The sequence below is a fragment of the Diorhabda sublineata genome, chromosome 6, assembly GCF_026230105.1.
Source record: "Diorhabda sublineata isolate icDioSubl1.1 chromosome 6, icDioSubl1.1, whole genome shotgun sequence".
NCBI classification, from domain to species: domain Eukaryota; kingdom Metazoa; phylum Arthropoda; class Insecta; order Coleoptera; family Chrysomelidae; genus Diorhabda; species Diorhabda sublineata.
In genome coordinates, this window is record NC_079479.1 from 581,906 (window position 1) to 595,342 (window position 13,437).

The 13,437-nt window shown below is 29.0% G+C and overlaps 1 protein-coding gene across 1 annotated transcript in view; it reads right to left on the reverse strand.

Moving 5' to 3' along the window:
- LOC130445541 (ecdysone-inducible protein E75) overlaps nt 1–13,437 on the reverse strand; it is a 61,605-nt gene that overhangs the window by 25,809 nt on the left and 22,359 nt on the right. The window lies entirely within an intron of this gene.

Here is a 13,437-nt window from a genome sequence, read left to right on the forward strand (position 1 = left end):
AACAATGCTCGTAGCGGCCAATCGCCGTCCGGCACGACGTCTTGGGTTGGTCGGAGAACGGCCGAAGCTCCGCCCTATCGAAGTAGGGAGTGAGAGAGTTCAACGACTCGAACCTTGACTGAATTACCCAGACAAATGAGCAACGCAACTTCGGCCAAGGTCGCGACGATTGCGCGAGCTCACTCTCTCGTGCAGTAACTAATCGAAATCTAAAATCGGACGGAATCCTTTCACTAAATTTTTTTTTTTTTTCCATGTCAAGAAGCTCTGTAATCCAACCACGGTAGTACTAATGCAGATTCAAATATTTTCGGCGGTTGGTGTCGTTTACGTAATAGTAAATATGCTGAGAAAAATGTATTAGTCAATTCTTATTATTTACAATTGTTAATTGCGTATTATTAACTATGGATTATACAGGGTGTGGCGAGTAACGAATAAAAATATTAGGGACAATTTAGGTTTAGGTTCAAAATTTCGATAAAAATTAACCTAAAAACTTAAAAAAACCAAATTTGGTATACAGTGTGGGACTGTTAAATACAAGGCGATTGAACAATTCTAAAGGTTCTAATTGATGGTGATCTAACCTCAAAAGAATCATAATTTTCCGTAAAACTGTCATTTTCATGAAATATAACTGTCAAATTTTAAGGTTATGTCACTTCTTTCGCTCTTTGTTGTTTGTTCGCGGGACATCCTGTATAGAGAGTTTGTTGAACTGGACTTTTATTGATTTTTCAATTACAATTTCCCTAAATAGGAAAAAGTTGTAACGTAATTTCGAGTTGATGTATAATTCGATAAATATTTCTGGGTCAATGCACTTTAAATGTGTTTTATATCGACGCACTAAAACTATATATTTAAAAAAAAAAATGTTTTTCGATTATTGATTTATCAAAAAACATCGTTGTAACGTTAGGAACAAAATTTTGATAGTTTTTGGAGGTTAGGATATCAATTATTCGATATTATGTGTTTAATTTCGACGCAAATTTCTGAATTTTTATGTGTTTTTCACAAGTTCCAGACAATTTTACTAAAATTCTAGACAATCTTACTACAATTTCATGTCTCTATTAATTTTAAAGTAATATACTATTAATTCTACACAAATTTCAGTTGTTCAGACTGAATTCTATGTATTTTTGATAAATTCTATACAATTTAAATTTAATTCTGACCATTTTAACGTCTTTGCCAAATTTTCGTGAATTATGAAAGAAGTTTTTGGTGAATTCGAGTCAAATTTATATGAATTCTAGTCAATTTCACTCAAATTCTGGTCAAATTCATGTTTATGTTTATTTTATTAGAGAAAACTATAGGTTCAATCGAAATTTTAGCAATTCACGTCGAATTTTTATGTATTTTTAATAAATTCTAGTCAATTCAACTTGAATTCCGGTCAATTTCTTATCTTTGTCAATTTTTCTAAGACTAATTATCATTTTATCATAATTTTTGTCAATTTTGAAAGAATTTCTATAAGTTGTTGATGAATTCGAGTCAAATTTATTTGAATTCTAGTCAATTTCACTCAAATTCTGATCAATTTCACGTTTATGTCTATATTTTTAGAGAATACTGTCAATTCAATCGGAATTTCAGCGATTCACGTTGAATTTTTATATATTTTTGATAAATTCTAGTCAATTCAACTTGAATTCCGGTCAATTTCTTGTTTTTGTCAATTTTTCGAAGACTAACTATCCATTTATCGTAATTTTTGTCAATTCTGAAAGAATTTCTACAAGTTGTTGATGAATTCGAGTCAAATTTATTTGAATTCTAGTCAATTTCACTCAAATTCTGATCAATTTCACGTTTATGTCTATATTTTTAGAGAATACTGTCAATTCAATCGGAATTTCAGCGATTCACGTTGAATTTTTATATATTTTTGATAAATTCTAGTCAATTCAACTTGAATTCCGGTCAATTTCTTGTTTTTGTCAATTTTTCGAATACTAACTATCCATTTATCGTAATTTTTGTCAATTCTGAAAGAATTTCTATAAGTTGTTGATGAATTCGAGTCAAATTTATTTGAATTCTAGTCAATTTCACTCAAATTCTGATCAATTTCACGTTTATGTCTATATTTTTAGAGAATACTGTCAATTCAATCGGAATTTCAGCGATTCACGTTGAATTTTTATATATTTTTGATAAATTCTAGTCAATTCAACTTGAATTCCGGTCAATTTCTTGTTTTTGTCAATTTTTCGAAGACTAACTATCCATTTATCGTAATTTTTGTCAATTCTGAAAGAATTTCTACAAGTTGTTGATGAATTCGAGTCAAATTTATTTGAATTCTAGTCAATTTCACTCAAATTCTGATCAATTTCACGTTTATGTCTATATTTTTAGAGAATACTGTCAATTCAATCGGAATTTCAGCGATTCACGTTGAATTTTTATATATTTTTGATAAATTCTAGTCAATTCAACTTGAATTCCGGTCAATTTCTTGTTTTTGTCAATTTTTCGAATACTAACTATCCATTTATCGTAATTTTTGTCAATTCTGAAAGAATTTCTATAAGTTGTTGATGAATTCGAGTCAAATTTATTTGAATTCTAGTCAATTTCACTCAAATTCTGATCAATTTCACGTTTATGTCTATATTTTTAGAGAATACTGTCAATTCAATCGGAATTTCAGCGATTCACGTTGAATTTTTATATATTTTTGATAAATTCTAGTCAATTCAACTTGAATTCCGGTCAATTTCTTGTTTTTGTCAATTTTTCGAAGACTAACTATCCATTTATCGTAATTTTTGTCAATTCTGAAAGAATTTCTATAAGTTGTTGATGAATTCGAGTCAAATTTATTTGAATTCTAGTCAATTTCACTCAAATTCTGATCAATTTCACGTTTATGTCTATATTTTTAGAGAATACTGTCAATTCAATCGGAATTTCAGCGATTCACGTTGAATTTTTATATATTTTTGATAAATTCTAGTCAATTCAACTTGAATTCCGGTCAATTTCTTGTTTTTGTCAATTTTTCGAATACTAACTATCCATTTATCGTAATTTTTGTCAATTCTGAAAGAATTTCTATAAGTTGTTGATGAATTCGAGTCAAATTTATTTGAATTCTAGTCAATTTCACTCAAATTCTGATCAATTTCACGTTTATGTCTATATTTTTAGAGAATACTGTCAATTCAATCGGAATTTCAGCGATTCACGTTGAATTTTTATATATTTTTGATAAATTCTAGTCAATTCAACTTGAATTCCGGTCAATTTCTTGTTTTTGTCAATTTTTCGAAGACTAACTATCCATTTATCGTAATTTTTGTCAATTCTGAAAGAATTTCTATAAGTTGTTGATGAATTCGAGTCAAATTTATTTGAATTCTAGTCAATTTCACTCAAATTCTGATCAATTTCACGTTTATGTCTATATTTTTAGAGAATACTGTCAATTCAATCGGAATTTCAGCGATTCACGTTGAATTTTTATATATTTTTGATAAATTCTAGTCAATTCAACTTGAATTCCGGTCAATTTCTTGTTTTTGTCAATTTTTCGAAGACTAACAATCAATTTATCATAATTTTTGTCAATTCTGAAAGAATCTCTACAAGTTGTTGATGAATTCGAGTCAAATTTATTTGAATTCTAGTCAATTTCACTCAAATTCTGATCAATTTCACGTTTATGTCTATATTTTTAGAGAATACTGTCAATTCAATCGGAATTTCAGCGATTCACGTTGAATTTTTATATATTTTTGATAAATTCTAGTCAATTCAACTTGAATTCCGGTCAATTTCTTGTTTTTGTCAATTTTTCGAAGACTAACTATCCATTTATCGTAATTTTTGTCAATTCTGAAAGAATTTCTACAAGTTGTTGATGAATTCGAGTCAAATTTATTTGAATTCTAGTCAATTTCACTCAAATTCTGATCAATTTCACGTTTATGTCTATATTTTTAGAGAATACTGTCAATTCAATCGGAATTTCAGCGATTCACGTTGAATTTTTATATATTTTTGATAAATTCTAGTCAATTCAACTTGAATTCCGGTCAATTTCTTGTTTTTGTCAATTTTTCGAATACTAACTATCCATTTATCGTAATTTTTGTCAATTCTGAAAGAATTTCTATAAGTTGTTGATGAATTCGAGTCAAATTTATTTGAATTCTAGTCAATTTCACTCAAATTCTGATCAATTTCACGTTTATGTCTATATTTTTAGAGAATACTGTCAATTCAATCGGAATTTCAGCGATTCACGTTGAATTTTTATATATTTTTGATAAATTCTAGTCAATTCAACTTGAATTCCGGTCAATTTCTTGTTTTTGTCAATTTTTCGAAGACTAACTATCCATTTATCGTAATTTTTGTCAATTCTGAAAGAATTTCTATAAGTTGTTGATGAATTCGAGTCAAATTTATTTGAATTCTAGTCAATTTCACTCAAATTCTGATCAATTTCACGTTTATGTCTATATTTTTAGAGAATACTGTCAATTCAATCGGAATTTCAGCGATTCACGTTGAATTTTTATATATTTTTGATAAATTCTAGTCAATTCAACTTGAATTCCGGTCAATTTCTTGTTTTTGTCAATTTTTCGAATACTAACTATCCATTTATCGTAATTTTTGTCAATTCTGAAAGAATTTCTATAAGTTGTTGATGAATTCGAGTCAAATTTATTTGAATTCTAGTCAATTTCACTCAAATTCTGATCAATTTCACGTTTATGTCTATATTTTTAGAGAATACTGTCAATTCAATCGGAATTTCAGCGATTCACGTTGAATTTTTATATATTTTTGATAAATTCTAGTCAATTCAACTTGAATTCCGGTCAATTTCTTGTTTTTGTCAATTTTTCGAAGACTAACTATCCATTTATCGTAATTTTTGTCAATTCTGAAAGAATTTCTATAAGTTGTTGATGAATTCGAGTCAAATTTATTTGAATTCTAGTCAATTTCACTCAAATTCTGATCAATTTCACGTTTATGTCTATATTTTTAGAGAATACTGTCAATTCAATCGGAATTTCAGCGATTCACGTTGAATTTTTATATATTTTTGATAAATTCTAGTCAATTCAACTTGAATTCCGGTCAATTTCTTGTTTTTGTCAATTTTTCGAAGACTAACTATCCATTTATCGTAATTTTTGTCAATTCTGAAAGAATTTCTATAAGTTGTTGATGAATTCGAGTCAAATTTATTTGAATTCTAGTCAATTTCACTCAAATTCTGATCAATTTCACGTTTATGTCTATATTTTTAGAGAATACTGTCAATTCAATCGGAATTTCAGCGATTCACGTCGAATTTTTATATATTTTTGTTAAATTCTAGTCAATTTGACTTCAATTCCGGTCAATTTCTTGTCTTTGTCAATTTTTTCGAAGACTAACTATCCATTTATTGTAATTTTTGTCAATTCTGAAAGAATCTCTTCAAGCTGTTGATGAATTCGATTCAAATTTATTTGAATTCTAGTCAATTTTACTCAAATTCCGGTCAAATTCACGTTCCCATCTATTTTATTAAAGTAAAAAGTCAATTCGACCTAAATTTCAGCAATTCTGACCATTTTTTATGTATTTTTCAATAATTTTACTCAAATTCCGGCCAATTTCACGTCTCTATTAAATTCACGACCAAGACCAATTATTAATTTAATCAAATTTTCGTCATTTCTCGTGCAAATTTAGTTTCGGACCATTTCGAATTCCTTTTCAAGGCTACAAAATATAATTTTTGCGAAAATATCGAGCTTGTCATTTACTACCCACTTTCACGACATTTACCTAAACCCCTTTCACTTTACGATATTTTTTACAACATCTTCGACCCCAAATTCCCGAGCACGCTTCGGTCCACGTCTTCCATTATTATTGCCGCTATTCAAACAAAATTCGAAGAACGTGTCGGCGTCGTAAACCCCCAAAATGTACATAAACAAAATTATTGGGGCACTTTTCCAAAACGTAATTTGTTTACAATCGGGTTTTTATTATTTCTCGAAATTCCGAGGCGCGCTTACAAAATGTAACTGAAATATTATTTTATTGCAGTTTCGGGTTCGTTTGATGGTACCGTGGTAAAATATAGCCGGTACCAAATATTTTTTACGGTTATTTTCCCTACTCCTCGACACCGGAATCATTTTTGAAAACAACCACTTTCAAAATCTCTGAATATTTTCTCGAAATTAAATAAATAATGTACACGGTCTAGCGAACGATATTTCGACAACGAAAAATCATCCGAGGGGGCTAAATCTGGCGAATAAAGCGCTTAAAGTATTAAATTCGAACTTTAATTCGTCCAATGAATCGTTTTTTCGAAAAAAATTGTCATTTTTAAACAAGTATACGAAACCGGGTACTTTTTAAACCGTCCCCGTACTACTAGGTATAAACTTTTCGTTTTTAATTATAAAAATCATCCGAGGGGACTAAATCTGGCGAATAAGGCGCTCAAAGTATTAAATTCGAACTTTAATTCGTCCAATGAATCGTTTTTTCGAAAAAAATTGTCATTTTTAAACAACTAGATAAAACCGGGTACTTTTTAAACCGTCCCCGTATTACTAAGTATAAACTTTTCGTTTTTAATTATAAAAATCATCCGAGGGGGCTAAATCTGGCGAATAAAGCGCTTAAAGTATTAAATTCGAACTTTAATTCGTCCAATGAATCGTTTTTTCGAAAAAAATTGTCATTTTTAAACAACTAGATAAAACCGGGTACTTCTTAAACCGTCTCCGTATTACTAAGTATAAACTTTTCGTTTTTAATTATAAAAATCATCCGAGGGGACTAAATCTGGCGAATAAGGCGCTCAAAGTATTAAATTCGAACTTTAATTCGTCCAATGAATCGTTTTTTCGAAAAAAATTGTCATTTTTAAACAACTAGATAAAACCGGGTACTTTTTAAACCGTCCCCGTATTACTAAGTATAAACTTTTCGTTTTTAATTATAAAAATCATCCGAGGGGACTAAATCTGGCGAATAAGGCGCTCAAAGTATTAAATTCGAACTTTAATTCGTCCAATGAATCGTTTTTTCGAAAAAAATTGTCATTTTTAAACAAGTATACGAAACCGGGTACTTTTTAAACCGTCCCCGTACTACTAGGTATAAACTTTTCGTTTTTAATTATAAAAATCATCCGAGGGGACTAAATCTGGCGAATAAGGCGCTCAAAGTATTAAATTCGAACTTTAATTCGTCCAATGAATCGTTTTTTCGAAAAAAATTGTCATTTTTAAACAACTATACGAAACCGGGTACTTTTTAAACCGTCCCCGTATTACTAAGTATAAACTTTTCGTTTTTAATTATAAAAATCATCCGAGGGGGCTAAATCTGGCGAATAAAGCGCTTAAAGTATTAAATTCGAACTTTAATTCGTTCAATGAATCGTTTTTTCGAAAAAAATTGTCATTTTTAAACAACTAGATAAAACCGGGTACTTTTTAAACCGTCCCCGTATTACTAAGTATAAACTTTTCGTTTTTAATTATAAAAATCATCCGAGGGGGCTAAATCTGGCGAATAAAGCGCTTAAAGTATTAAATTCGAACTTTAATTCGTTCAATGAATCGTTTTTTCGAAAAAAATTGTCATTTTTAAACAAGTATACGAAACCGGGTACTTTTTAAACCGTCCCCGTACTACTAGGTATGAACCCTTCGTTTTTAATTATAAAAACGACGAAGATTGAGCAGCAATTTCGACTATAATTATTTTTTCGCCAACAAAAGAAGTCCAATTATTCAAAAATAAATCCCCTCTTCCGGTAGTCCAACTGATGCCCGAATCGTTTCGAAAAAAAAAAAAAAAAAATGTCTGTCTTTACACAATACCCCGAAGCCGTTTTCTCTTCCGTGTAAATCCAATATGTCGAGTTTTTTGTTGCATAATAATAATTATAACCTTCGGTTTCGGCGATGGCACGCCTCGACACATGTCAGACGTAAGACCTTATTGAATACCCTCGTATTAAGTATAAGAGGTAAAAAAATAATAAAAAAAAAAATCCGGCACACGTTTCGAACAATGTAACAGTTATTTCGAAAGACACGTGTCTCGATTACTAAAATCCACGTAACGCAGATTGCAAAGTTTCATATTATGCCTTTTCATATTCGAAATATTCGTACGGTTTCGAAAACCCGTGATATTATCGTAAAAAAAACATAAAATATGAAAACCATCGAATTATTTTGAATTATTTTAAAAATTACGAATTAACCAATGGGCTAGAGCCGCCCCTGGCCTTAGCAACAATGACGTAATCGTTAAAAATTAATATAATGATGTCACGACTTTTTCACATCGAATCACCCCTGTATATCTACAACGAAAATTATCTATAACATACGAGGGTCGTTTAAAAGTTACCGGACAACAGGATTTTGTTTAATTAAGTAATTTTTTAGTTAATTAGTTCAGTAATTATATTTTGTACGTCACTGATTCGGTAGTTTCCATGGCCTCGGATATAAAAACGACCAAATTTTTAATCAATTATTCAAGGTTGACACTGGACAATAACCTTTTTGATGTATCGTTCGTTATATTATGTTAATACTCGAAAATTTACATAATAAAAAACGGAGGAAATGATTAAGATGTTGGAATTTCGATTTTTTTTTTAAATAACATTTTTATATAATTCGCGTTCGGAAACCGAATCGCACGTTTTGTTAGATTATTGTTTAATAAAAATAACGAAAAATCGTTCTAAAAATTATAATTGTATACTGGATGTTTAAAAAAAAAATGTTGATATCAACTAGACAAGTACTCGAGATAAAGTACGGCTCTGTTTTGGGGGTTGGGTCGTGGTACGCACGCGCCGGATTGACAATCCGATGATACGTCGAATTCGGAATACGTTCGGAACTAGTTTCGAACATTTCAGCAATGCAGACCGAAATTGTTTGTGTTTTTGATAAATTCTAGGCGATTTAATTTCAATTCCTGCCAATTTCACGTGTTTGTCAATCGACTAACTGTCAATTTATCGGAATGTTTGTCAATTTTGAATGAATTTCTACGAGATGAATTCGAGACAAAAACTATATGAATTCTAGTCAATTTCACCAAAATTCTGGTCAATTTCACGTTTATATCTCTTTTATTGGAGAAAACTATCAATTTAATAGGAATTTTAGCAATTCACGTCGAATTTTTATACGTTTTTGTTAAATTCTAGTCAATTTAATTTGAATTCCGGTCAATTTCTTGTCTTTGTCAATTTTTTCGAAGACTAACTATCATTTTATCGTAATTTTTGTCAATTTTGAAAGAATTTCTACAAGTTGTTGATGAATTCGAGTCAAATTTATATGAATTCTAGTCAATTTCACTAAAATTCTGGTCAAATTCACGTTTATGTCTATAATTTTAGAGAATACTGTCAATTCAATCGAAATTTTAGCAATTCACGTCGAATTTTTATATATTTTTAATAAATTCTAGTCAATTTAATTTGAATTCCGGTCAATTTCTTGTCTTTGTCAATTTTTTCGAAGACTAACAATCAATTTATCATAATTTTTGTCAATTCTGAAAGAATCTCTACAAGTTGTTGATGAATTCGAGTCAAATTTATATGAATTCTAGTCAATTTCACTAAAATTCTGGTCAATTTCACGTTTATGTCTATAATTTTAGAGAATACTGTCAATTCAATCGAAATTTTAGCAATTCACGTCGAATTTTTATATATTTTTGTTAAATTCTAGTCAATTCAACTTGAATTCCGGTCAATTTCTTGTCTTTGTCAATTTTTTCGAAGACTAACAATCAATTTATCATAATTTTTGTCAATTCTGAAAGAATCTCTACAAGTTGTTGATGAATTCGAGTCAAATTTATATGAATTCTAGTCAATTTCACTAAAATTCTGGTCAATTTCACGTTTATGTCTATATTTTTAGAGAATACTGTCAATTCAATCGGAATTTCAGCGATTCACGTTGAATTTTTATATATTTTTGATAAATTCTAGTCAATTCAACTTGAATTCCGGTCAATTTCTTGTTTTTGTCAATTTTTCGAAGACTAACAATCAATTTATCATAATTTTTGTCAATTCTGAAAGAATCTCTACAAGTTGTTGATGAATTCGAGTCAAATTTATATGAATTCTAGTCAATTTCACTAAAATTCTGGTCAATTTCACGTTTATGTCTATAATTTTAGAGAATACTGTCAATTCAATCGGAATTTCAGCGATTCACGTTGAATTTTTATATATTTTTGATAAATTCTAGTCAATTCAACTTGAATTCCGGTCAATTTCTTGTCTTTGTCAATTTTTTCGAAGACTAACAATCAATTTATCATAATTTTTGTCAATTCTGAAAGAATCTCTACAAGTTGTTGATGAATTCGAGTCAAATTTATTTGAATTCTAGTCAATTTCACTAAAATTCTGGTCAATTTCACGTTTATGTCTATATTTTTAGAGAATACTGTCAATTCAATCGGAATTTCAGCGATTCACGTTGAATTTTTATATATTTTTGATAAATTCTAGTCAATTCAACTTGAATTCCGGTCAATTTCTTGTTTTTGTCAATTTTTCGAAGACTAACAATCAATTTATCATAATTTTTGTCAATTCTGAAAGAATCTCTACAAGTTGTTGATGAATTCGAGTCAAATTTATATGAATTCTAGTCAATTTCACTAAAATTCTGGTCAATTTCACGTTTATGTCTATAATTTTAGAGAATACTGTCAATTCAATCGAAATTTTAGCAATTCACGTCGAATTTTTATATATTTTTAATAAATTCTAGTCAATTTAATTTGAATTCCGGTCAATTTCTTGTCTTTGTCAATTTTTTCGAAGACTAACAATCAATTTATCATAATTTTTGTCAATTCTGAAAGAATCTCTACAAGTTGTTGATGAATTCGAGTCAAATTTATATGAATTCTAGTCAATTTCACTAAAATTCTAGTCAATTTCACGTTTATATCTATAATTTTAGAGAATACTGTCAATTCGATCGGAATTTTAGCAATTCACGTCGAATTTTTATATATTTTTGTTAAATTCTAGTCAATTTAATTTGAATTCCGGTCAATTTCTTGTCTTTGTCAATTTTTTCGAAGACTAACTATCATTTTATCGTAATTTTTGTCAATTTTGAAAGAATTTCTACAAGTTGTTGATGAATTCGAGTCAAATTTATATGAATTCTAGTCAATTTCACTAAAATTCTGGTCAAATTCACGTTTATGTCTATAATTTTAGAGAATACTGTCAATTCAATCGAAATTTTAGCAATTCATGTCGAATTTTTATATATTTTTAATAAATTCTAGTCAATTTAATTTGAATTCCGGTCAATTTCTTGTCTTTGTCAATTTTTTCGAAGACCAACTATCATTTTATCGTAATTTTTGTCAATTTTGAAAGAATTTCTACAAGTTGTTGATGAATTCGAGTCAAATTTATATGAATTCTAGTCAATTTCACTAAAATTCTGGTCAATTTCACGTTTATGTCTATAATTTTAGAGAATACTGTCAATTCAATCGAAATTTTAGCAATTCACGTCGAATTTTTATATATTTTTGTTAAATTCTAGTCAATTCAACTTGAATTCCGGTCAATTTCTTGTCTTTGTCAATTTTTTCGAAGACTAACTATCATTTTATCGTAATTTTTGTCAATTTTGAAAGAATTTCTACAAGTTGTTGATGAATTCGAGTCAAATTTATATGAATTCTAGTCAATTTCACTAAAATTCTGGTCAATTTCACGTTTATGTCTATAATTTTAGAGAATACTGTCAATTCAATCGAAATTTTAGCAATTCACGTCGAATTTTTATATATTTTTGTTAAATTCTAGTCAATTCAACTTGAATTCCGGTCAATTTCTTGTCTTTGTCAATTTTTTCGAAGACTAACTATCATTTTATCGTAATTTTTGTCAATTTTGAAAGAATTTCTACAAGTTGTTGATGAATTCGAGTCAAATTTATATGAATTCTAGTCAATTTCACTAAAATTCTGGTCAATTTCACGTTTATGTCTATAATTTTAGAGAATACTGTCAATTCAATCGAAATTTTAGCAATTCACGTCGAATTTTTATATATTTTTGTTAAATTCTAGTCAATTTAATTTGAATTCCGGTCAATTTCTTGTCTTTGTCAATTTTTTCGAAGACTAACTATCATTTTATCGTAATTTTTGTCAATTTTGAAAGAATTTCTACAAGTTGTTGATGAATTCGAGTCAAATTTATATGAATTCTAGTCAATTTCACTAAAATTCTGGTCAATTTCACGTTTATGTCTATAATTTTAGAGAATACTGTCAATTCAATCGAAATTTTAGCAATTCACGTCGAATTTTTATATATTTTTGTTAAATTCTAGTCAATTCAACTTGAATTCCGGTCAATTTCTTGTCTTTGTCAATTTTTTCGAAGACTAACTATCATTTTATCGTAATTTTTGTCAATTTTGAAAGAATTTCTACAAGTTGTTGATGAATTCGAGTCAAATTTATATGAATTCTAGTCAATTTCACTAAAATTCTGGTCAATTTCACGTTTATGTCTATAATTTTAGAGAATACTGTCAATTCAATTGAAATTTTAGCAATTCACGTCGAATTTTTATATATTTTTGTTAAATTCTAGTCAATTCAACTTGAATTCCGGTCAATTTCTTGTCTTTGTCGATTTTTTCTCCAACTAACTATCATTTTATCGTAATTTTTGTCAATTCTGAAGAATCTTCACAAGTTGTTAATGAATTCAAGTCAAATTTATATGCATTCTAATCAAATCCAATGAAATTAGATTCAAAATAAGTTCGGAACTAGTTATCACTGCCCTACAAACACATAATTTCAAACTGCAGACGAATCTGATGACAGAACATGTTCGGGAACTCTACAAATTCGATATCAGTGACGGATTCACAGATTCGCCGCTTCTCCCCGTCCCCACCGTTTCAACAATAATTTTCAATCGCCTATTTCGAAATTTTTGAACGAAATCGAAATCTGCTCAATCCACCACTGTACAACGTTCATCAGTTTGATCATACGAAGCCGCAACCGCCCCTAGAACCTCGTCAATCCAAAAAATATCGAAAAATCGTAAAAAAATTTTCTAAACAAGCGTCAAGTTCTAGTGAATACGCGGTCGCGTCCAATAATTTTCAATAATTAAAAAATATCCAGGGACGGAATCACGAAATAGAAAAAAAAAAAATAAAGAAAATGACCAAATTGTTAATTGTTTTATTGATAATGATAAAAAAAACGATTAAATATTATTTAATATTATCGTTAAAATTGATATTGTCGATGTCGTTTGCCCGGTCTAAGTTTATCCTTCGCGCGTTTCATAAATGCGGGGTAAGTGACTTATCG